Raw genomic sequence first — 23,570 nt, forward strand, 5'->3', positions numbered from 1 at the left:
TGGCGACCCTACGGGTGGCGCAGCCTGGCCAGTTTCCAAAGATTGTCTACCGCAGTGGAAAAATCCCACTAAACAGGAAGACAATTTCCCAGGCATGTTTAATCTTGTTCGTACCTTACCCTGGGCGTTTGATCTTGCAAGAGCAACTCTCAACCAATATCAGGACTATTAGAATCGGGGCACGACTCACCTGATCAACCAAGTCGTCTCTCAAGACGCAATTCGTCCGTATACTGACGCAACCAAGGATCGTCGTGTCTGCGTATCTGGCTCACTCTGCCTCGTTTTGGGACCAACGCCTTCTTGCTCTCTGGCCGGACACGTCAATCAGGGATTGGTTGTGTACAGATCTGCAAAGGAGTCTCATCACTTTCAAAGGGGCGCCCCGAACACCTCTCGATCCCGGCTCGACGGCCTCGTCCTCGATTCGTTCTTTTTCCTCTCGCCTTCTTTGAATTACAACGTACACGATGGAGCAAGTGGGGGAGGGTCCCTGTTCGGGCGCCATCTTTGACGGGCCCCTGGGGGACCCTCGTGCATGGAAACAAGGCACAATCACCACACACAAACTGATACACCAGACACAAGGTTCAATTTCCAAAATCTAGGGTTTATTGCAAAGCAAATAGTCTCAGTCGGCTGACCAGATCTCACGTCCAGCAATGTGTGTTCCCAGACCTCGTGGGACGCAGGAGAGCGAACATTTTACATCAGTTACATATATACAAAATGACCACCATATTATCAGTAGTGACACATTCAAAACCGCCCATAATGTATCTTCCTTTGTAATGGTTCGATGATTGACAATTATGACGGATTTGATACTCCTAAGACATTTATTCAGCAACAGTTGCAATCTGCAAAGGTGCAGACACTATTCTTTGTTAGAGGGAACATAGTTCTCTTGTTCTGTAAGCAAGCTGTTTCAGGGGAGAAACACATTCCAAGCCCCACTATCTGTGGGTTTCTATTTGTGAGCTAGAGGTCAGCTCGATCTACAGGGGCCCAGTGAAGGGGGGCCGCAAAGGAGAGCATAATCAAGCCATTAACTGGCCATTTCTACAGTTTCTACCATTTCAGCGAGACTAGCTGGCACCTGCTTGGTGATTAAATGCCTTTCTGCTTACTTCCAAGGACTTGTGAGGGAGAGAAACGGCATTCTGCTCTCTGGGCTGTCTGGGCTATTCTCTCGGCATGTAACTTGTGGCCTTGCTCTGCGCCTGAACAGAACGAAATAGAATTCATTTACAGCGATAAAATTTGAACAGAAAAGCAAAAATTACTAAAATGGTGAATTCTCTTACTACAAAATGGACGCTCTCTGGTTATGCTGACGATTCTGTACTGACGATGCTAGATATATGATGCGGTTGGTTTTAGGCCAACATAATAGACCGTTTATGCTATGGAAGGGTGTTTTCTAAACTCACAACTTGGGCCACTCAGTCGCCCTTCTGTAAACACTATTCCTTGGATTCCAGCTCCAGGTGCAATGCAGAGTTGGGTCAGGCGGCTTCGAAGAACCTTTTTGATTCGTCCTAGATATGATGCAGGTTATCATGGCTCCACCCGATGGTCCTGTTCGGTGGAATAACCCACAAGGATGGAGGAAAGAAGACGGGACTTATGAGTAAATAAAGTTACTCACTGTAGTGACTTGAGTACTCATAGTCCACAGTCCCCTTTCCTCCATGCGTCCCACCCACTTTGCCCCGCTTGTATGCCAGCAACTAGTATGTAATACGTGTAGCCAGGTATCTGAGCTTCCTATGTGTTCAAAGGGGACGCAGGTGAGGTGCCTGAGGGTGGGGCCTTGGCAGGGCGTTCTCATGCAGAGGCAGCGTGCTGTTCTAAATTTAAAGGGGAAGCTCAATTTTTCGCTGCCAAAGGTTACGGTACCATCCCCATGTTGGGGGACACCCACAAAGATTGAGCAAAGGGGTATGTGGACTATGAGTACTCCAGTCACTACAGTGAGTAACTTTAATTTCGAATGGATTGTGTCCTCCCATGTATTCCTCATCTTAGATATTCGTACCTTCCAGCTTGCTGCTTCTGGAAAAAAAATTCACCAGAGGGCGCTGTGCTCGATGCCACAGTGTCGATGTCCCTTGAGGGCCGCCGTCGAGCGTCGACGTCATTCGCAGTATAAATGGTTCAAGCCGCACCCGTTAGCCTCAGTTCCGTTATTCCGATAGCTTTGCTTCGTGTGACAAAAGCAGCACTTCAGTTTTCAACAAAAAAGTCCTCGTCTTCGACTCTTTTCACACCTAAGACCACTTTTAAGAAATGTCAAAAGTGTGGGAAGAAGATGTCGTTCACCGACCCTTATCGAGTTTGCCTCTGGTGTTTAGGCCCTGACCATTGGGTCGACGAATGCGGTTCCTGTCAAACTATGACTAACAAGGCTTGTAAGGAATGGAAAGATAAACTAGCGGTGGGGGAGGAATCCTTGAAATCTTCGAGAAAGCAAAGATTTGAGAGAATCGAGTGGGAAATCTCGACATTTGTCGAGGAAATCGAGATCAAGAAGTCAATCGAGCAAATCCTCCTCATCAAAAAAATCGAGGAAAAGACAACATCGATCTCCTTCTTCCTCTTCCTTGTCGGCTGACACAAGGGGCATCTCCTACCCTTCAAAACACGATTCCCCCAAAAAATGGGAGGCCTTCAGAGCCTCAATGTTAAATATTTTTGACAACGCGGCCCAGACACCCTCAAAAAAGCTGTGTGGAATCCATACCCAAGCTCACTCCAAAAATGTCAGAGGGAGGTCAAAGACCAGACACGCAAGTTCCGGCGACCAGTCGCCAAGAATGTGGTCAGAGGAAAATATCCCCGACACCTTGTAAAAATCAAATCAAGCCTACCGGTGAGGGGACGGCTGACAAAATGGCACCGGGAATACACACGTCGAAGCTGGCGTCGAAGAACACATTGACGCATCTATCGAAGGCATCTTCGATGCCACCCTCGACGATGGCATTGATGCCTTCCTCGACAGTTTCGAAGCCTCCTTCGACGCTATCGAAGCCAACGTCGATTACATCGACACCTTTGACGCCATTATCGAGGCCATCTTTAATTCCGGCGAGGGATTCTTTGAAAGGTATTCTGGGTCAGGTGAGGAAGGCCTGTATTTCCCCACAAATTTCTTATTTGTAGCTGGGCCTGAATCTGGGGTTTCCCATGTGGCTGTGACACTTTTTTTTAATGCTTTGTGAAAAGAGAGGACAGGGTCCTTTTGAGGGCCTTCACTAAAGATATCCGTCATGTCATCTTGGTCAAAATAAGGGGAATTTGACTTCCATCCCATAAGCGCAATAACTCTGTTCATTAACCTTCTGTACCCTGAGTCTGCATGATCTGCAGGGTCAGGTCTGTCAAACTCTACCTCAGGGGAGGTATCCAGGCCACTGGCTGTCTGAAGACATTCATACAGATGACTTAATTTGGAGCTAGGGTCAACCAATTCCTCATGGATATCTGTAGTCCCAAATTTTACTCCAGCTGGAGTAATTTCCTCTTCAGAGGATTGCTCCTCGAAAATAGAGGACATAGACCTGAAAAAATCCTGTCTAGGTTGTGGTTGGTATACCTTTCTGGGTGAAACAACTGGTTCTGATCTTGGCTTCGACAAAGGTGACGGTTTTGGCACCGGAATTAAAGATGGCCTCGACAATGACGTCGAAGGTGTCGATGTAATCGACGTTGGCTTCGATAGCGTCGAAGGAGGCTTCGAAACTGTCGAGGAAGGCATCAATGCCATCGTCGAGGGTGGCATCGAGGATGCCTTCGATAGATGCATCATTACTTCAGATGCCTGGGCACTAGAAATAGTGACCCATGGTTACTGCCTTCCTTTCAACAAAGGCCTCACAACCATCCACTGGGAGCCACCTCTACCAAAGCTCCAGACCCGCTCCTCGAGCAGGAGATTTTAACCCTGCTAGAGAAAGGTGCAATAGAACATGTACCTGCAACGGAGAGGAACAAGGGTTGGTACTCCACTTATTTTCTCATCCCAAAGAAGAACTGAGGATTGCGACAAGTTCAAGATGGTAACCCTTTCTCAGATCCTTCAGGCTCTCCAACTCCAAGACTGGTTGGTATCATTGGACCTTCAGGATGCTTACTTTCATGTGCCGATCCATCTCAAGCAGAGAAAGTACCTGAGGTTCGCGATTGGCGGTTCTCAATATCAATTTTGAGTTCTGCCTTTCGGGCAGACCTACGCCCTGAGGATTTTCACCAAGCTGATGTCTGTGGTGGCAGAGAGTCTCGGGAAAGGGGGGATTCACATCTACCCCTACCTGGATGACTGGTTAATCAGGGCGAGTTCACCGGAATGAACTCAGCAACATCTGACCATAACCTGCCACTTTTTACACACACTGGGTTTCTCCCTCAATTACAAGAAGTCTCAAATGATACCACTCCAAAAGCTCCGATTCATCAGAGCAATGCTGGATACGTCCTCGGGCAAAGCCTCGCCTCCCGAGGAGAAAGCTCACCACAGAGGTGGGGGCACAGATGACCGATGGGATGTGGGAGCGTGCTATGGGATACTACAAGAAGGTGTCCAGAAACGCCAGATTGCAGCAGATACAGTTATACATAACGCATAGAGCCTATATGACCCCGAAGAGAATATCTAAGTTTGTAAACGCAGGAAGACAAGCATGCCCAAAATGCGATGAAGAAGATGCTATGACACACATGTTCTGGTCTTGCCCAGTGATTGAAGGTTTTTGGGGGGAGGTGGCACAAAAACTAGCAGATAAAGGGGTCACGCTCAACATAGATACGGCCTGGGCCTGCCTGTTGGGAGGGTTTCCCAGACCACGGAATACTAAACATGTTGGGAAATTGAGGGACCTGGCATATGTGCTTGCAAAAAGGATTGCCATGGGCTGGAAGCAGTGCCACAGGCCACGGGTTGAGGTATGATGGCGGGATTTGCAAAAATGGGCGGAGGCTGAAACGGTAGTATGGCAGGAGGCATGTAGCAAGTGCGGGGAAGAAGAAGTGGGTAACCTGATGGCATGGAGAGTGTTAATAACAGGACTGTTTGGCACAATAATGGATTCTGCAGCTTCGGAAGGAAGCGATACCTGGCCACACGCAGCAGATACAGAACGAGAAACGCAAACAAGCTCTTGAGGGGAGAGGGATTTGGGGAGCAGTAATGTGCATTAATTGATGTTCACGTGTCTGTTGTAAATAATGCTGCAAGTTTGGTTTGTATTGTTTATTTGTTTTCAAAACAATAAAAACTTAAAACATTTTTTAAAAAATGGTGGGCTTGCAGGGACAATATCCTCAAGTCGGAACCTTTTTGGCAACCATGGCCGGAGATAACAGTAGTGACGGACGCCTTACTCACGGGGTGGGGAGCCCACACCAGCGATCTGTCAATCACCGGTCATTGGAGTCCAAACTACACATCAACCTGTTGGAGCTGAGGGCAATCAGATTAGCGCTGAAAGCCTTTCTGCCCTCTGTACGGGAAAGAATGTCCGGATAATGACGCACAACACAGAGGCCATTTACTATCTCAACAAAAGAGGTGGTGTTGGGTCACTACCACTGTGCAGAGAAGCAATGCAGCTCTGGTTCTGGGCAATACAGGAAAGAATCTCTCTATCTGCAATTCATCTAGCCGGAGAGAAGAACACAGCGGTGGATGCTCTGAGCAGGCAGAACACAGTGTCTCGCGAATGGGAACTGGCTCAGGAAGTCCTTCGAGATCTCCACCCTTTGGGGAACCCCTCAAGTGGGTCTGTTCTCGACCAGGGTCAACCGGAAGTGTGATTAGTACTGCTCAAGGGAATTTCCCCCCTAGAGGAGCTCTAGGAGACGCGTTTGTGGTGGACTGGGAATTTCCTCTACTGTATGCGTTTCCTCCAGTCCCTGCGATTCCTCACATAGTCAAGAGGTTAAGAAAGTTCAGGAAAACCATGATCCTAATTGCCCCGGTTTGGGCCAGGGGAACATAGTACCCAGACCTTCTGGACATGTCCATCTGTCCTCCAATACGTCTTCCACAAAGAGAGGATCTCCTCTCGCAAGAGGAAGGTTGAGTTCTCCACCCAGAGGTCAAAACTCTCAGCCTTCACGCATGGCTTCTCAGAGGCTGAGATATAAGGATTGGGGCCTACCGGATGACGTAATGGAGATTTCGCTTTAGGCTAGAAGACCAGCAACAAAATCCTTGTACGGGTGTCGTTGGAATAAGTTCAATAACTAGTGCAAGGATGTGGATCCATTCCAATGTAACACACCTCTGGTTCTCTCTTTTCTTCTACATTTGGCCAATTTGGGGCTCCAAGTTGGCACCATAAAAGGATACTTGGCAGCGCTATCTATTTTCAAGCGCTCATCTGAAGAGGTTTCTTATTTTAAAATGCCCTTGGTTATCCAATTTCTGAAAGGACTGACAAATGTGTACCCTCCAACTCCCTTCCAAGTACCTATTTGGGATTTAAATTTAGTTCTAGATCTGCTAGGTGGCATGGCGCAAGATGGCCGGGGCTAGAGGAGCTCCTGACACCGATGGGACGGATCTGCTGAACGATGCCAAAACCAGCTGCCAAAATGCATCAAGAATGAAAGAATATTAAAACGCTCCCAATCAGGATCCAGAGGAATTAACGCGCAAACGAATCCGAGCCCGAACTCCTAACTTTGCAGACCGTGGCTGCTGCCGGCAAAAGCCCACCAAACACAGGCAGATCATCAGGGTTCGCCGTGTAGTCACAACAGGACACGCACCGCCCGAAGCGGACAGAGGAGCAGACACCCGACCCGCTCCCCATCCGCACCGGGGCCCAGCAAACCTCGCTGTAGACCCCCCATCCCGACGAGCAACCGCCCCCAACAACATTAAAAAAATAACCCGCTGGAGCGGGCGCAAGCCGCAGTAACCCCCAGGGGACGGACAAGGGGAAGCGAGAGCACCGGCTCTGGCCACGAACAGGGAGACATCCGTGACGGCTGCGCCCAGACTGAACAGGGGAGGACAGCAGCCCCCATCCAGCGACCGCTACACCAGAGGAATCAGGCCAGCAAAGGTATTAATATTAGCGCCTCAATCGACAACATCAGCGACCTAAACTATGCCAGTAAAATAACATGCATATGCCAAGACCTAAACCGAGGGGACACGCTAGCCCTCTAACTCACCGGTTGAAAAAAAAAGCCCTCAAAATGAACTGGTTCCACAAGCTCACATACATCGCCATGATGATCCCAGCTAGCCCAGCTCCCGACTCCCTGAAAGAGCTCGACAGAGCAATCGCTAAGTTCATATGGAGAGGGAAGAAGGCGAGAATCCGCCTGCCGGGCCTCCAAGCCGCTAAACCAAACGGAGGCCTAGCGCCCCCTCCCTGAAGGCCTATTACCAGGCAGCACAGGTCTGCTGGGTTAAGCGCTGGTTAGACACATGAGACGAGCCGAGCTGGAGGGCAATGGAGGTCATAACGAAATCATGGCCACCCCCCAAGTGATCTTCCCTCCTAGCCTTAAGAAACACCCAAGTGTTGGTCCCGCCCTAACCCAATGGCATAAACTCAGGACAGCACAAGCGATTCAACCCCAGTTTGCCCTTGCTTGGTCCAGCATCAGAGCAATTCTTACATACGGGCTATCGCAAAAGAATTCACCACAAACAAGAGTGGGCCAACCTACGACTGATGGACATATGTGAGGAGGGACGACTGCTGACTTTCCACGACGCGTGCCCCAAGCTGGGACTGAACACAGGCGACTGGCTAAAGTATCAGACAATTAGCAACACTGTACGCCACTGTACACCGCACAAACACCGCCACCACCATCCCCGGCCCCCAGCGTGGCGGAAATGGAGCACCATCTAGAAGCATTCCCACACCTACGCACCTTCTACCAAATGGCTATCCCCAACAACCTAGGGAGGAACCACACATTAGCGCAATCCTGTTCCGAAGACCTAGGCTCCCGGATAGAGGTCTCGGCTATCCTGGAAAGCTACGCAGCCATACCCCTAATCTCTACCAACCTCAAAAATAGGGAGATCCAAGACAAAATTATACAACGATTATATTACACCCCTACAATGCTGCACCAAATGGGAATCGCACACTAAAACAAATGCTGGAGGGAGTGTGGATCCCCAAGCACGATGGGCCACATCTTGTGGCGCTGCTCCAAACTCTCAATACTGGAGGGGAATCCACAGACAGATAGAGGACATCACTGGGGCCACTGTTACATTCACACCTGAGGAGATGCTGCTGGGGGCAGTGGCGGAGGAATGGCACGAAGACCTGCTAACCCGCACACTCATAGGGATACTACTATTCACGGCTAGGAAGCTAATGACTATCCGCTGGAAGGCTAAGATCCCTCCCTCACACTACAAACGCACAGAGCTTTTAGCGAAAACATGCAGATTGGAAGTGGCGGCCATGGCTAGAAGACAAGCATACAACCCCTCTAGGGTAGAAAGATTCCAGGCACTCACAAATCAGTACACCTAAGACGGGAGGGAAACAAACTAACAGAATGGGGACAAATAAACAATCCAACACTCACAAAACAGGGCACACAACCAACCTACATTAAGGCTTGGACAGCAAACAGACTGAGACCAAAGCCATTGACATTGGAACAATTACCTCTTAGACAAGGAGAGTGACACACCATGGTGCAACTCACGGATTAGGAGGGAGAGGGGGGGGAACGTGAAGTTATGTTTGGGTATGAAGCTCAGTTAATCTCGCCATATAAGGAGCAGTGGACATCGATGAAGGGGAGGGAATTGGGGCAATATCGAACCTAGGTGGCACGGCGAACAAGAACACACAAACTGTGCCAGAGTATACGCAGGAGGCAACTCGCTTCAGCAAACCCCTCCACCCCCATGCTATTTTGCAATGCTGTTTCTTATTCTCTCTCTATGCTTTCTGTGTTTGTACTGCACCTTGTTTTACTAAATGCCAATACAAAAAGAGTTTTAAAAAAAATGTAGCTCTAAAATTTCTCAAAGGTACCCTCTTTGAGCCTTTACATTCTTGTCCGTTGAGGCTCCTCACTTTGAAAACTATTTTGCTAGTGGCAATTACATCAGCCCGCAGGGTGAGTGAGTTGCAGGCACTCTTGTAAGCCTCCTCACACCGGCTTCCATAGAGACAAAGTAACTCTTAGGGTCAGACCCTCATTCTTACTGAAAATAGTCTCTGATTTCCACTTGTCACAGAAAATTACTTTACCTTCTTTCTATCCTCCTCCGCATGCGAGTAAAGAGGAAGAAAGACTACACAGACTGGACCCAAAGAGGGCTCTCAGTTTCTACATTTCCAGATTAGCTAAATTCCGACAAAGTGACCAACTGTTTGTCGGATATACTGGACACAGATTGGGTTTAGGAGTATCAAAACAAACACTATCTAGATGGATCATTTTGGCAATTAGAGTGCTATAAATTGGCTGGAAAAGAGCCTCCGATGGATTAAGAGCCCACTCAACCAGGGGTATGGCAACTTCAACAGCTCTTCAGAGGGCTGTTCCGGTGCAGGATATTTGTGCAGCAGCCATCTGGTCGTCAATGCACACATTCGTGAAACATTATTGCTTAGATTCAACATCTTATCAAGGCGGCCTCTTTGCAAAAGCTGTCCTTCACACGATTCACGACTAATTACTCTGGTACTCCCTCCTCCGAATTCTTACTGCTTTGGGAGAATATCTAAGATGAGGAATATGTGGGAGGACACAATCCTTCTGAAGAACAAGTTACTTACCAACTGTAATGTTCTTTCGATTGGATGTTCTGCCCATGTATTCCTCATCGACCCTCCCAACCTACCCTGCCGTACAGTTTACGCAAGTTGCACTTCAAGTTCCTTAAGAGCCAAAGGTCAATAAAGCCTGGTCCACTGATGTGGCTACTCATATCGTAAAAACAGAACTGAGGCTAACGGGTGCGGCTCGAGCCGTTTATACTGCGGATGGCAAAACTCGACGGCGGCCCTCGAGGGACATCGACACCGCGGCCTCGAGCACAGCGCCCTCTGATGAAATTTCTTTTCGTAAGCAGTGGGAAGATATGAATATCTAAGATGAGGAATACGTGGGAGGAACATCCAATCGAACGAACGTTACAGTTGGTAAGTAACTTGTTCTTCTCAGGAAATGGTTGTCTCTAATTCCATAAGGGGCTATCTCTGCCATGTGATCCTCTCCCTGTGCACTTCCCCCAGGGGCACTATTGTACTGTGGACGCACCAATCTGTGGAGAAGGGACGACATCCCCAGGTTCGTCACATACCTTTCCCCCTATGCTGCTGGTTCCTCTGTGTCCCAATGGAAAGCGGGACAGAAAGTCCACTTTACCCTGCTCTTTACATTTCCGGTGTTCTATGAGTAAGCAATAAGGTTGGAGATTGCTAAACCAGCGCATAATTCTGGGGATGGTGTTTTTCCGGCGACTCATCCACGTGAGGTGTGAGGGCTTCTTGTGCCGCTCTGACTTTTTCGGTTTTGGGTTGCACAAGGCTGTTTCTGACAATCCCAAATACTTAAGGCAGACTTGGCGAGATGACATATTTTTGGACTAGTGGTAAGACTGGCCTTCCTTAAGGCCCTGGTAACCTCATAAAGGTGAAGTAAGTTTTCTTCCCAAATTTTACTATAAATGACAATCATCTAAATAGGCCCCATAAAAACTGGAAAATGGACGGAGGACCTGATCCATTAGTCTCTGGGATGAGGGGGAGGATGGGGGGTGGGGGGAGTGGAGAGGTGGGGAGGAGGAGGTGAGGGGGAGAAGGAGGGGGGGAGAAGGGAGGCGAAGGGGAAGGGAGGCGAAGGGAGGAGGAGGAGGAGGAGGAGGAGGAAGGAGGAGGGAGGGAGGGAGGGGGAGAGAGGGAGGAGGAGGAGGAGGAGGATCCCCAGTTGTGTCAACCAGATCTGATCCCACTCTGACACCATACTTGGGGTGCAGAAGTACTAAGGCTCGGACACAAAGGTGGCATTGTTTTGGTCATAAACTTTTGATAACCAATAAAAGGATTGGAAAAAGGACACTTTGTCCCTAAAGTTAAGAGGGGTTTCCCTGCCTGAAAGAAATCTATGGAAAAAGTCCAGATGCCAAATAAATAGTCGGTCACTGTCGTGTCCAAAACCCTAATTCCGACCCTAACACTATTAACTCAAATCTAATGTGCAAGGATGCTAGAATATCACTTTAAGTGATGACAGTTCTTTGCCAATAGGAAGTTCCCAATGTCTCAGGTTATCAATAAACAAAACAAATGTTCCTTTTCCACAGTGCAATATTACAAAGATCAGGGATTAGCTCCTTTTGCCTGGATTCCTTCTTATTCTGCTTCACAAGTTAGATTGTCTCCTCCTTAGATGGTTTCCTTGACTTTGCAAAATAACACAACATAAAACGTCTTTAGGCCAGGAGAAGTATTTCTCAGACCCAGGCTACTTCTAGACCTACAAACACTTGAAATTGTCACCTCTAAATGATTGCGCAGCCCTGAGCAAATGGTAAATGTCCTATTCAAATTGAGCGTGTAACTGGACAACAGATACGGTGAAACAAAGAGTCCAAAGCAAGTAGATTCTTCAGTCAAAATACGCTGTCGAAACAGATTTAATGAAATGATGCAAAAACAAGACTGCCGACACGTGTTTCGACCCAGAACAACGGGTCCTTTTCAAGGCAAGACTGTGGTGTTAGTATGATTCATATGCATTCAAATACAGCAATATATTATGTAATCATGCCATAAAGATAAGAACATTTGAAATTTAAACAAAATTAACCAGCAGAGGAAGAAGAGGAGGCCAGGGTTAAAGAAGAGAAATGCAGACAAGAAAGAAAAAAGCCCATATGTACATTACATCATGTCAAAGAGCAAAGCAACCATTTCAATGTGAAACATATTCCAAGTAAATAAGGAGTAAATAAAAAACATTTGATTTATTACCATATATTGTCGAACCAAAAATCGCGGTCGAAGTGCCAATATGTGAATGTCCATATGATGAGAACAAAATAATATGTAAAAAAGAGAGAAAAAAAAAAACACCATAAGCCTGAATCCTAAATGAATAAACAACTGGTACATTTTTACAATTAGTTAATCCCATGTACACGCATAGTGCAAAGGTAACAAACTATTGTGCCAAGGATCAAAATGCTCATCCCTCATGCGCCTCATGGTGGTAAAATGTATTGTTACATTGTCACCCGTGTGTGATATAAATGTTAGAATGAATAAATGTTTTACCGTATGTTATTCAAACTGCGTTGGAAAACCCAAAGCCCTCCTGGGGGGGCAGATATATGGGCCAATTCTAAAGTAGTTGATTCTCCTCAAGAAAATAAGCGGCAAATAACTGAAAAATACATAAACAAAGAAGCCCAAGGCATGAGTTGCCTTGACAAGAGATCGACTTATGACTTGAATGGGTTGTCAAAAAAAAATCCAAATGCGTAAAAATAATGGACAGCAATACCTGAAGCAGTCTCTGTTACTGATACAGTGTGGTACATTCCCAGAACATGGGAGTTTGTTCAAACGTTGCAACTGCCAAGGAAAGACAATGCATCAAAACCCAATTCCGCAGATGGGTCAAATAACATGAATATTTGTGAAAATCGTTCTAACAGTGAGATACTCTGAAGGTACTGTCAAGCCCATACCTGTGAGTTCAGGGGCTGGTTCCCCACTGTGGCCAAAGTCCAAACGCTTCACGAAATCAGTGTTGTGCAGTTCGTTCCTTCCATGTGTTTAGAGAAAAGAACCTAAAAATGTCACATGACTCAGTCATGTGGTTAAATTTAGTGCATGGAATTGTGGTAATGGTAGTCCTTGTATTAAATAAGGCAAGCGCTTGCATTTTATATGTGCCCTAGAGAATGTCTACATCCGTTAGCACAACTAATAAATATTAAATAAAAGTCTAATGCATAATAAGCTGTAATGGCAGTGTGCATGCAAATAGAAATAATAAAAATATTTTAATTAAAAAAAAAAAAAAAATTTTTTTGAAAAAATCAAAAATCTCTGGAATATTCAATGACAGCAGTGGACGGATGAGCAATTAGAAACTGGCAGCGATTCCTGACGATCTGGGTTGTTTAAATTTGACTAAAAGTAAATACATAAAAACAAACAGGGAATAATGAAAATGCAGTTACTGCAAGTATAGGAAATGTGCACCAGCATTTATGTAAAGCATTACAAAAATACATTTAGTTCCGTGTCCGTGTTGAGACCAAGACTGGTACAACGAAGTTTGGCGATGGTGCGTGCCTCAAGCTGGCGTAAAAGTAATTGACGGTCCCCGCCTCTTGGGTGGGAATGTGCTTGAATGAGCCCAATGAACTTAACATCTTTTACTGAATCCATTTGATGATTCTGTTGCCAATGAAGTGCAAGAGGCAGCTTCGGATCTTGACTCTTCAGGTGTGCAAAATGTTCTCGAATGCGAACTCGCAGTTCTCTAATAGTAGAACCAACATATACTTTGCGGCATACGCATAAAATAGCATACACCACAAATTTCGATTTACAATTAATAAAATCAGAGATGTGAATTGACAAACCATGGTGGCAACTAAATGTATTTTGAATAAGAGCATATTGGCAAAAATTGCATAGACCACATTTGAAAAAACCAACAGGTTTGGGTGGAAGCCAAGTCAGAGGCTGTGCATGAGTAGGCTTTGGTTGTAAAAACGAAGGGCAGAGTTTGTTGCGCAATGTTTTATTACGAGTAAAGATGAGTTTGGGTGTAGCCGAGACATAAGGCAGAAGCTCTGGGTCAAGTCTCAACAAATGCCAATGTTTGCTTAACAGGCGATAAAGCATACAATGGTCTTCTGAATATTTCGTTATGAACTGTACATACTCCAGACTTGGTCTGGTAGATTCTGTATTCGTAACCAACGTCTGATCCTGAGTGAATGTGTTGATACGATTAAACCCTTGCTTAATGCATTGACTACTATATCCACATTCATAGAACCTCTGCCTAATCATGCAACACTCATGTTGGAAAGCCATGTCAGTACTGCAATTACGTCTCGCACGATAACATTCTCCAAATGGGATGTTAGAAATGACAGATTTTTTATGGCAGCTGGAGGCATGCAACATAGCATTAACTGCGGTGGGTTTCCGAAAGGTTTGAGTTTTTAGTTCACCATTCACAATGTTTATCTGAAGATCAAGGAATTCCATAGACTGAGAGCTCACATGTCCAGAAAATTCTATGCCAAAATTATTACGATTAAGATATTCAGAAAAACCAACAAAGGACGAAGACGTCCCATTCCAAATGACCAGGACGTCATCTATGTAGCGTCTCCATACTATGAGATTCTGTTTATATGGGTGGTCTGTGTATATGTGTTTGTCCTCAAAAAAACCCATGAATAAGTTAGCCAAAGAAGGGGCATATTTCGCACCCATGGCTACTCCTTTCGTCTGTAAATAATATTGATTGTTAAACAAAAACTGGTTATGTGCTAACGTGAAATGCAAGAAATCTTTGATCATGTAAACATGTTGACTGTGTGATGCCGAGTGGTTGCGAAAAGTGTAATCAATGGTTTGAAGAGCTAATCGATGCTGTATAGATGTGTACAATGCTTTAACATCAAACGTGGCTAGAAGATAATTGGGGCACCATTTTAACTGATGTAAAATCTCCAGTGTTTGAGTGGAATCTCGTAGGTAGGCTGGTAATGCTGGTACCATATCCTTGATTGCAGAATCAATGTACTGGGAAAGTCCCTCAGTGGCCCATCCTAAGCCACTCATAATAGTTCGTACCTGGGGTAATGTTGTGTATGCCTTATGAATTTTGGGCAGAAAATACATTGTAGGAATGACCGGATTAGGTCTGTAAAGGAAAGCCTTTTCCTCATCTGTCAATGTCCCAAGTGAGTGCCAGTCATATAACAAAACTTTCAATTCAGATACCGTCTCTTTGGTAGGGTTGCCAGGTAACAATTGAGAACATCCAGGAGTACTCAGATGTTCATTGGCCATAGTGATATAATCTGCAGTATTTAAAATGACAATATTACCACCTTTATCGGCTTCTTTAATGACAATGCTCGTATCCTCAGCAAGATTTTTGAGAGCAGTTTTTTCGGAAAGAGTGAGATTGCTCTTGGTTGACTGAAACTGGGAACGATCTATTTGTTTGTGTACATCTTGAATGACTGCCTGATAAAAGGTGTCTATAACAGTAGCATCAGTAATAGCTGGTACAAATTTGGATCTGGGTTTGTGCTCCATCATTTCAAAATTATGTTGGTGAATGCCTAATTCCTGTTGTAAGCCATTGGAGGTGCTAGCAGTATCAACGTTAAGTGACATAAGTGACATAAGAAGTCGTGTGTCTTCTATATCGGAAATGGTTAAGCTACTCAGTGATGGAGAGGCTATTAACTCAAATCTAATGTGCAAGGATGCTAGAATATCACTTTAAGTGATGACAGTTCTTTGCCAATAGAAAGTTCCCAATGTCTCAGGTTATCAATAAACAAAACAAATGTTCCTTTTCCACAGTGCAATATTACAAAGATCAGGGATTAGCTCCTTTTGCCTGGATTCCTTCTTATTCTGCTTCACAAGTTAGATCGTCTCCTCCTTAGATGGTTTCCTTGACTTTGCAAAATAACACAACATAAAACGTCTTTAGGCCAGGAGAAGTATTTCTCAGACCCAGGCTACTTCTAGACCTAGGTTACAACACAATGTTCACTCAGCTGGGGGACTTGTCTCAGTTTCCCTGGACTTTCCAAGCTTTCCCAATTATGTACAACAACAGTTCCCAGGTTTCCCTTGATCACCTATTTTTTTGTTCACAGAGGGCTTATGTCAGTTTCACTCTCCTGCCAAACATATCCCAGGAAATTATAACTGATAGTCTCTGCTCATCTCTTCCTTTTATTTCCTTTGGTCCCAGACCCCGTGCTTTCTTGAATGCGCTTCACCTTATTCTTAGACTGGCATGTGGATGCAGGTTCCAGACTTGCAATACGCTATTACAACAGCTTGGTTTACTCTCCTGTCCAGCATGTTTCTTTCTTGATTGTCTTTTTGTCTCTTAGGGTCAGAGACCCTCGAATTTTCGCTTCTTGCTCATTCTCCAGCTTTCTTGGACCTCTAGCCCCTCTCGGTCTGCCTGCGTACCTTTGTGCTTGGTTTGCATCTTCCATGCAGCGAGACATCGGCGCAAGGCTCCGGTAGTGTTCGGGGGCCTCGACTCATCGTTCGCAGCTTTGCAGACTTCTACGTCTTTCTTCGGATGCCTCTTCTCTGTGCAGCACCTCTCGTGATCCTGGGACGCCCAGAAGGTTTGTTCGGACAGCAAGCCACGTAGTCCTCACGTCCTGGACTATGCGCGGTCATTCTTCCTCCTCCGTGCACAGCGTTCTTCTCTACCGTTGTGCAGTATTCGTTTCCGCGTACCTGGCAGTTTCCTCAGGAGTGTGGATCTTTTTGACCTGGATTCCCTCTATTTTGTATTGCTTTGGTCCATTCGGGTACGGCAGAAAACTAGACCGCTCACAGCGGTTTCATGGAGTAATCTTCCTGCTCCTAGCCATATTCTTCTTTCCAGTCCTTGCATTAACAATGTACGGAAGGCAAGTTGGATCATCTTGTGCCTTAGTCGTGTTCATTGTATTAGGTTGGCAGACTTTAAAAGATATTGGCATTGGTTGGAATGAGGGAAGGAGGGTTTGACTTTGGCAAAGGGCGGGTGTAACAAAGCCGAGGTATAACGTGCTCTCAGGGAATGGTTGTCACTAATCCCATAAGGGGCTTCCTCTCCCATGTGATCCTCCCCCCTGTGCACCAGGGGGACTATTGTACTCTGGATGCACTACCTTGGCCCCATGGGAGAGGTCTCCCGCTATGGGAGAAGGGCCGACATGCCCAGATTCACACCTCCTTGGACTTCTTTTTATTAAGAGAAGGTAGAATTGAGGGTTCACCCTGCCTTCCCTCTCAAGGTGATGTCCAAATTTCATCGGACACAAACGATTATCCTACCAGCATTTTATCTACCTTCTCATCCTTCCAAGGAGAAAGAAAGGTTGTGAGACTTGCCCCAAAAAGGGCTCTGAGCTTTTATATTGCTAAATTGGCAAATGTCAGAGAAGACGACCAACTCTTTGTTGTTTATACTGGACACAGGCTGCGTCAAGCTGTGACTAAATAGACTTTGTCGTTCTGGATCATTCTGTGTATTACATAATGTTATTCTTTGGCTGGGAAAGATGTCCCTGAAAATCTGAAGGCACATTCCACGAGAGGAGTGACAACCACTTAGGCTTTGCCTGCAAAGAGGTGTATGGATGCAGGACATTTGTAATGCTGCAACTTGGTCTTCAATACACACCTCTCAAAACATTACTGTCTGGACACCTTGTCGGGTCAAGATGCCAGGTTTGGGAAAGCTGTTTTGCACTGTATAAACCATTAACAACAATCCACTGGTCCCACCTTCTTCTATGTAACTCCTATGGGAGTCTATCAAAGATGAGGAGTCAGTGGGAGAACACCGTCCATTAGAAGAACAAATTGCTTACCCATGGTAATGTTCTTTCTACTGGATGTTCCTCCCAGCCTGAAACTCTGACTGTGGATGATTTTTTTTTTAAATATATATATATACTTTCCTCTTAACACCCATGCAGGTTATGTAACCTCAAGTCGGCTGTGCGAAAGGGGGGAAAAACTAGAACTGAGGCAATGGGAGCACTGCGTGCTACTTATATACCAACATCACGTCCGAGCGCTGGGATGGAAGCCGCCAAGGGACATTGACCTGATGACGCAAAAAATGTTTCTGAACTGCAAGTAGGATATCTGTGATATGTTATGCTATCAGTACTTGCATAGCACACCGTCACCAACGGAATTGGTCCGCAGGCGCTCTGGCGGATCTGTAAACAGGAAAGGTGGGGTAGGGTTAGTCGGGAGGAGGGGAGAAGGAGAGTGGGAGATGTGGTGTGCTTTTGGCAGCTTCAGCTTGGTATACACCGAGTGCTGGGCTTTGTTAGGCAGAAACCTGTGCAGTTCCCTTAGGGACCACTGCAAAAGGCTTAAGACTACAGGTGTTGGCAGTAAACCCAATTGGTAGCAGTCTGTACCACCCAGATTTACCTGGTAGCTGTTGCTGAGCAGCCAGACTTCTCTCAAGAAGAGTTAGACAGTATATAGAGTATACAAGATAGGTACCTAAATACAGTAGCACAAGCAAACACTGACCAGAGCTTTGGTATCAAAGTATATAATTATTTTTTTAAAGTCACACTTATAGAAACACTCCAGCACTATTATTGTAAGCAAGTTCAAAACACAGTCACTATTAATATATATACATCCCTTATTCCTTATTAGACGAGTCTTAGTTAACACCACTTATTTCCAGACAGAGGTGAGCGCTTAACTGAAGATGGCACTCCAATAAGTTATCAAAAAAGGGAGGGAAAAGGCAGAAATTGGAAAAGCACACAACACTAATACTTTAGAAGCACCCAGCAAGGCAGGAAAGTCAGTCTACTTGTGAGCAAAAAGTTCAGAGGACAGGCTCCCTCTTAGAGAGAGCAGAGCACCAATGCGCCCAAGATCACACAGTTTAAGAGGCTTGAAAAAGTCTTGCAGAGAGTTCAAAAAGTAATTAGTTCAGCTTAGAAAATTTCAGTTAGCCAGCGTAGGGTCAGCCCAGGTAGTAAGTCGAGGATTTAATAGACACCCCGTACAGACCGTTGCAAGGGAGGCTAGGCGGGCACAGTACCTTTAAGATGGAGAGGATCCTCCGGCGGGGGCAGTTGTTCCTGGCAGCGGTTGCAAGTCACAGCGTCGTCCAGAGGAAGAGAAGATCTCAACATGGAGGAAAGCTGAAGGTCGTTGCACTGCCAGGGAAGAAACCAGCCGCGGAGTTCTCCGGTTAAAAGGTACTACCCTTTTATTTGCGGTAGTGGTAAATCGTGGTATCCCGGTTGCCGAAGTGCTTGGCACAGGCAAGGTGGCCATGAGATGATCCGGGAAGGCGAAAAGGAGGGCAAACTGGTTATCCCCACCAGCCAAACGAAGAAGACTCCTCGGAATGAAGATCTGTCTGTCCTCGGGAAAGGTGGTGAGGCGAGGTGAGGATTCTTTGGTCCTGTGGCGACGTCTGAAGTCCCAGTCCCCAAAGCCCTGCTTTTATGCAGAAAACCCCCATTCATCAGTCCTAGCTGTCATTCAAACATGCTAAGTGGTAAACCGGGCGGCTCACCACTGGGCCAATCTGATTGGAGTTGCCGAGGCAACTCAGTCAAGGGTGCCTAAACCCCCCTCCCACACATCCTGTAGACCTCGACAGAGTGGCACTACTTTTGGAGGCTTCTGTGGAGAAGCCCGCCAAAAAGTGGAACAAAGGGCTCGACTTGGGTTGGAGTTACAGAGGCGAACACAAACGCCATTTTAAAACCGAGTTCTGGCAAAAAGACCCAACCGGGGAATAAATATTAAATAAATAACCCGGCGGTATCTTTAACATTGCACCAAAAAGTGGTGCGTTTAAAATGAATGGGAAAATCCCATAGGAAATATTCCGGTGGAATATTTCGTGTGGTAACCACTGCCACCAGCCAGAAACTCGACGAGGGGGGACTGCAGAGTGCCCCCTCGAAAAACAGACCCAGGGGCAATCTAATTACCCCTACCAGTACTTCCACAATATGATGGTTTGTACTGGTTCTGTTCCCAATTTAAGACTAGTAAAGTCAGTGGTGACTTTACATTCCCTGGGAGACAGTAGTCAGTCCCAGGGTATGGAGTCTATGTTTGGGGGTCACTATGACACCCCTGTGTTACTGCACTGAGGGTGCTGTGTAACACACTTACCAAAAACCTTATGAAACCCTATGGAGTAAAAGAGCCCATAGAACACATTACAAAGTCAAAGGATAACTGAAATCATGTATAAGAGTGGGAGAAAAAAAGAGTCTCACTCTTAGCAGGAGAAAAAAATAAACCCCAAAAATCCAGCAAAGCTGCTGGGGGACTCACTAGGTTAGGGAAATTAGCCTTAACAGAGAATTCTCCCTAACAGGCTTTGATGCTAGTATCTGATCGGATGAAGGCCTCGAGTGCTGTGGGTGAAGTTTGTGTTGATGCCGTGTGGTAAAGTGCGTGCGGATTGCTGGGAAAGAGATGGTTGTGTGGTTTTGTGTGGGTTTAAGTATGCAGAAGATTGAGGGTTGGGTTAGTGGGGTCTGTATCCAGTTTCAGGTACTTATGATTCCGTTTGAGTTGTATACCTGTGGGTTCGGATGTTGCTGGTTCCTGGTGGCCGACTCGATTTGGTGGTGTTGCGCTGATCCAACTGTATCCTATTGAGTATAGTTTGGATCGGTGGGTGCGTCTGAACCTAATCTTCAGGTGTAGTTCTGGGTGGGTGATATCTATTCTTAGGTCATCTAGTGTGACCCTGGTCGGTTAAGGCTTTGAGTTGTTCAGGGTTGCGGTCATGTTGAAGTGTTGTCCTAGTGGATCTGTCTTGGTGAGCGTGTGTATTCAGACGTTTGTATCCTTCTGTCGTGACTGATTCTTAGATTTCCGTGGGGTGAACATCCTTGAGACTGTTGTTTAGTTGTAGTTTGTGTGGTGGGGCATTGTGCTTCCTGCTTTGTATTGGTGGACCGTGTGTAGTAATGGAACATTCTGTTTCTCACCCATAGAATTGGGCCCGTGATGCAGTGCTTCCTTTCCCTCTCTGTTTGTTCTAAGGGCTGTTGGGGAAGGTCATAGTTCGGTCCTGGTCCTCTTGATGATTCGTTCTAGTCTTTCTGTCTTAGTTTGCTATGTTTACTGTCTTTGGTCGTATTGCGACTGTCTCCCGTTTGGTCCTTTAGTATGCCGTGGGATATTTACCTCCGCTTTTCCCATTGATTGATCGGTGCATATTGCGGTCGCTCTATGTTCGTTGATGTTTTTTGGTATGTCGGTGCCCCTGTGACCAGTCTTTCTAGTTATGACGTGAAGAGCCAGGTTTTGAGTAATTTCCTGAATAATAGGTGGTTTCTTGTGTTACGTATGTACTTTGGAAGGTCGTTCCAGGTTTTCGGGGCTTGGTGAGAGAAGGAGGATCCTCCAAGTTTTCTTTTGTTGTAGGACTTCGGTTCCAGGCGGGTGTCCATGCTTGATCTGAGCGTTCTTGTTGGTTGATGTAGGCGTAGTTTTACTCTTAGGAACTCAGCGTCTTCGTTGTGAACTGCTCTGTGTGTAATGCACATTGTTTTGAATTTTATCTGTTGTTTTATTGGTTGCCAATGTAGTGTTTTCAGCGCTGGTGCGGTGTGTTCTATTCGGGGTAGTTTCAGAAGTAGTCTAGCTGCCACGTTTTGTATGCGTTGTAGTTTTTTTAGGAGTCGTTCAGGCATGCCTAGGTATAGGCTATTGGCGCAGTCTACTTTGGACATGACGAGGGCGATGATGGTGGTCGTTTTGTTGGCGAACGATAAGAACGGTAAGATTCTCTTTGCCGCTCGCAGGAAGAAGAAGCATTTCTTGAGGAGAGCGCTTACTTGTGGCTCTAGCGTGAGAGCCGCAGATGATGAATGCATCGAAGGAACATCCAGTAGAAAGAACATTACCAGGGGTAAGTAATTTGTTCTTCTCTAGCACTTTATCTAACTCTCTGGTTTTCTGCTATCATTGGGAACTGCCTGGCTTCTTAGTCCACACCAGGTATTCTTCTTGGTTTTCCCCACCAGAGAACTTTGTAATAATCTCTTCAGTGAATTATCTTCTTTTTTTTAGCCCTCTCTTGGGCCTCAGATCCCACACCCCCACCTTGGGATTTGGTGTCTCTCAGGCCATTTTGGGGCTATTATCTTTTACCCTGTCTTGGGTCTCTCCACCCACCTTGTGGTGTTGTTGCTCTTTCCCCACACTGTGGCTCCTCGGATCTTTCTCCACACCGGGCCTTCTCTCTGTCTCTCTCCCCACTCTTGGGCTTCTTGGTTCTTTCCCCACACCGGAACTTCTCTCCATCGTTCTGTCCCCACACCAGGGTGTCTCCTTGTCTCTCTTTTCTCTGTCTATTTCCCCACTCTGGGGCTACTTGCTTCTTTCCCCACACCAGAGCATCTTTTTGTCTCTCCGCCACTTAGGGGTTTTCGGTCTTATCCCGCCTTGGGATCTGGGTGGGCCTTTCCACCCTCCTTCCAGTTCTCTAGAGCGACCGTGCTCCTTCTATCCCCGGGCGGTACTACTGTGGGCTGCCCTTTCAGTGAGCCGGCACAGATTTTCTCTTCCGGCACCTTCCCAGCATTCCGTGTCTTATGGATTTGAGGATCCCTTCCCCCTGTCTTCCGACTGGGCTTAAGCATTGGTTCCTCGTTACGCCGCTTATTAGTTCTCCACTACTTGGGGTTTTCGTGAACCGGGCTACGCTGGTCGTTGTATCGGCAGGGTTGTTGAGCATTACGCGGGCATGGCCGCTCTTTGATCTGCCATGCCTGACATACGACATAGGCTGGCTTTTCCTTGCCACACCTCCCAGGAGGAGGCCTCTTGGGCTCTGTGGCTCCACAGGTTCCTCTCCTTTTCAGGTTCAATGTTGCTTGGGTATTCGTCTTTCACGCAGCAAGGGTGTGGGCTTATTTCCCATTCTCCTTTGTGAGTTGATGACAGCGCCTGAAGAGGGTCATAAACCATATCAACCATTAGTGTAGGAACTTGTAAATCATTTACAAGTTAACACTCATATTACCAACACAACTATCAACATCCTGAGACAAGGGAGAATAGCACATAGCCCTGTTTAGGTATTGCCTGTACCCCCAAAGGGGGGGGTCACCCCCAGTGGGATCCTGCTTGCCCTGTCCTCTAGGTGGTATTATGCTTAGCAAGCTCACCTACCTTGTCCCAAATGGGGTGGCTCCCCTTGGGGAACAGGGATGAATGCCATAGATTTGTCACGCTGCCTACCCCACACATAGTAAGGCAACATCTGCATACTCTGGAAAAAATCAACCTCTGCATCAAACAAATGTGAGTATTCTTTACATCTCTCTAAACATTGTCAATATCTGTTTTACAGTAGTGAAAGGTAACTGGCCCTAACTGATTTTGGTTATGGAAGATGCAATACGATGGCCACTCACGTGTTGATTTCCAATCTGTCAGCATTGAAAATAACAGTGTGCAACTCATTTCAGAAGAAGCTTGTGTGAAAGTAATATATTGTGTAGAAAAAAACATTTAGCCATGACTATCCAAGATTGTCTAATTTGGGTTGGGTTCACATTCAGCAGCTTTGACTTTTAAGTCTAATTTCTACATGTGTGTCATAGGGTCTTGTGCAAATCACTGTTTCCTTTTAAGTCTCAGTTGCCCATCTGTTTTTGTCATTTGCATACACATTTGGAATCATGTGATCTCAATACACAAATACTTATCAGAAGCATTGGCTATTGTGATCATTCATAGCCATTTCCTAATTAGGACAGATACGTTCAGTGAAATCATATTTTAAAGCTAATACATCCT

General features: G+C 46.1%; 1 protein-coding gene across 3 annotated transcripts in view; it reads left to right on the top strand.

Annotated features, from left to right (window-relative positions):
• The window catches only part of RBBP8 (RB binding protein 8, endonuclease), a 2,310,314-nt gene that overhangs the window by 1,659,056 nt on the left and 627,688 nt on the right, over nucleotides 1-23,570 (top strand). The window lies entirely within an intron of this gene.

Source organism: Ambystoma mexicanum, chromosome 5q (genome assembly GCF_040938575.1).
Source record: "Ambystoma mexicanum isolate Mex_15411 chromosome 5q, UKY_AmexF1_1, whole genome shotgun sequence".
Taxonomy (NCBI): domain Eukaryota; kingdom Metazoa; phylum Chordata; class Amphibia; order Caudata; family Ambystomatidae; genus Ambystoma; species Ambystoma mexicanum.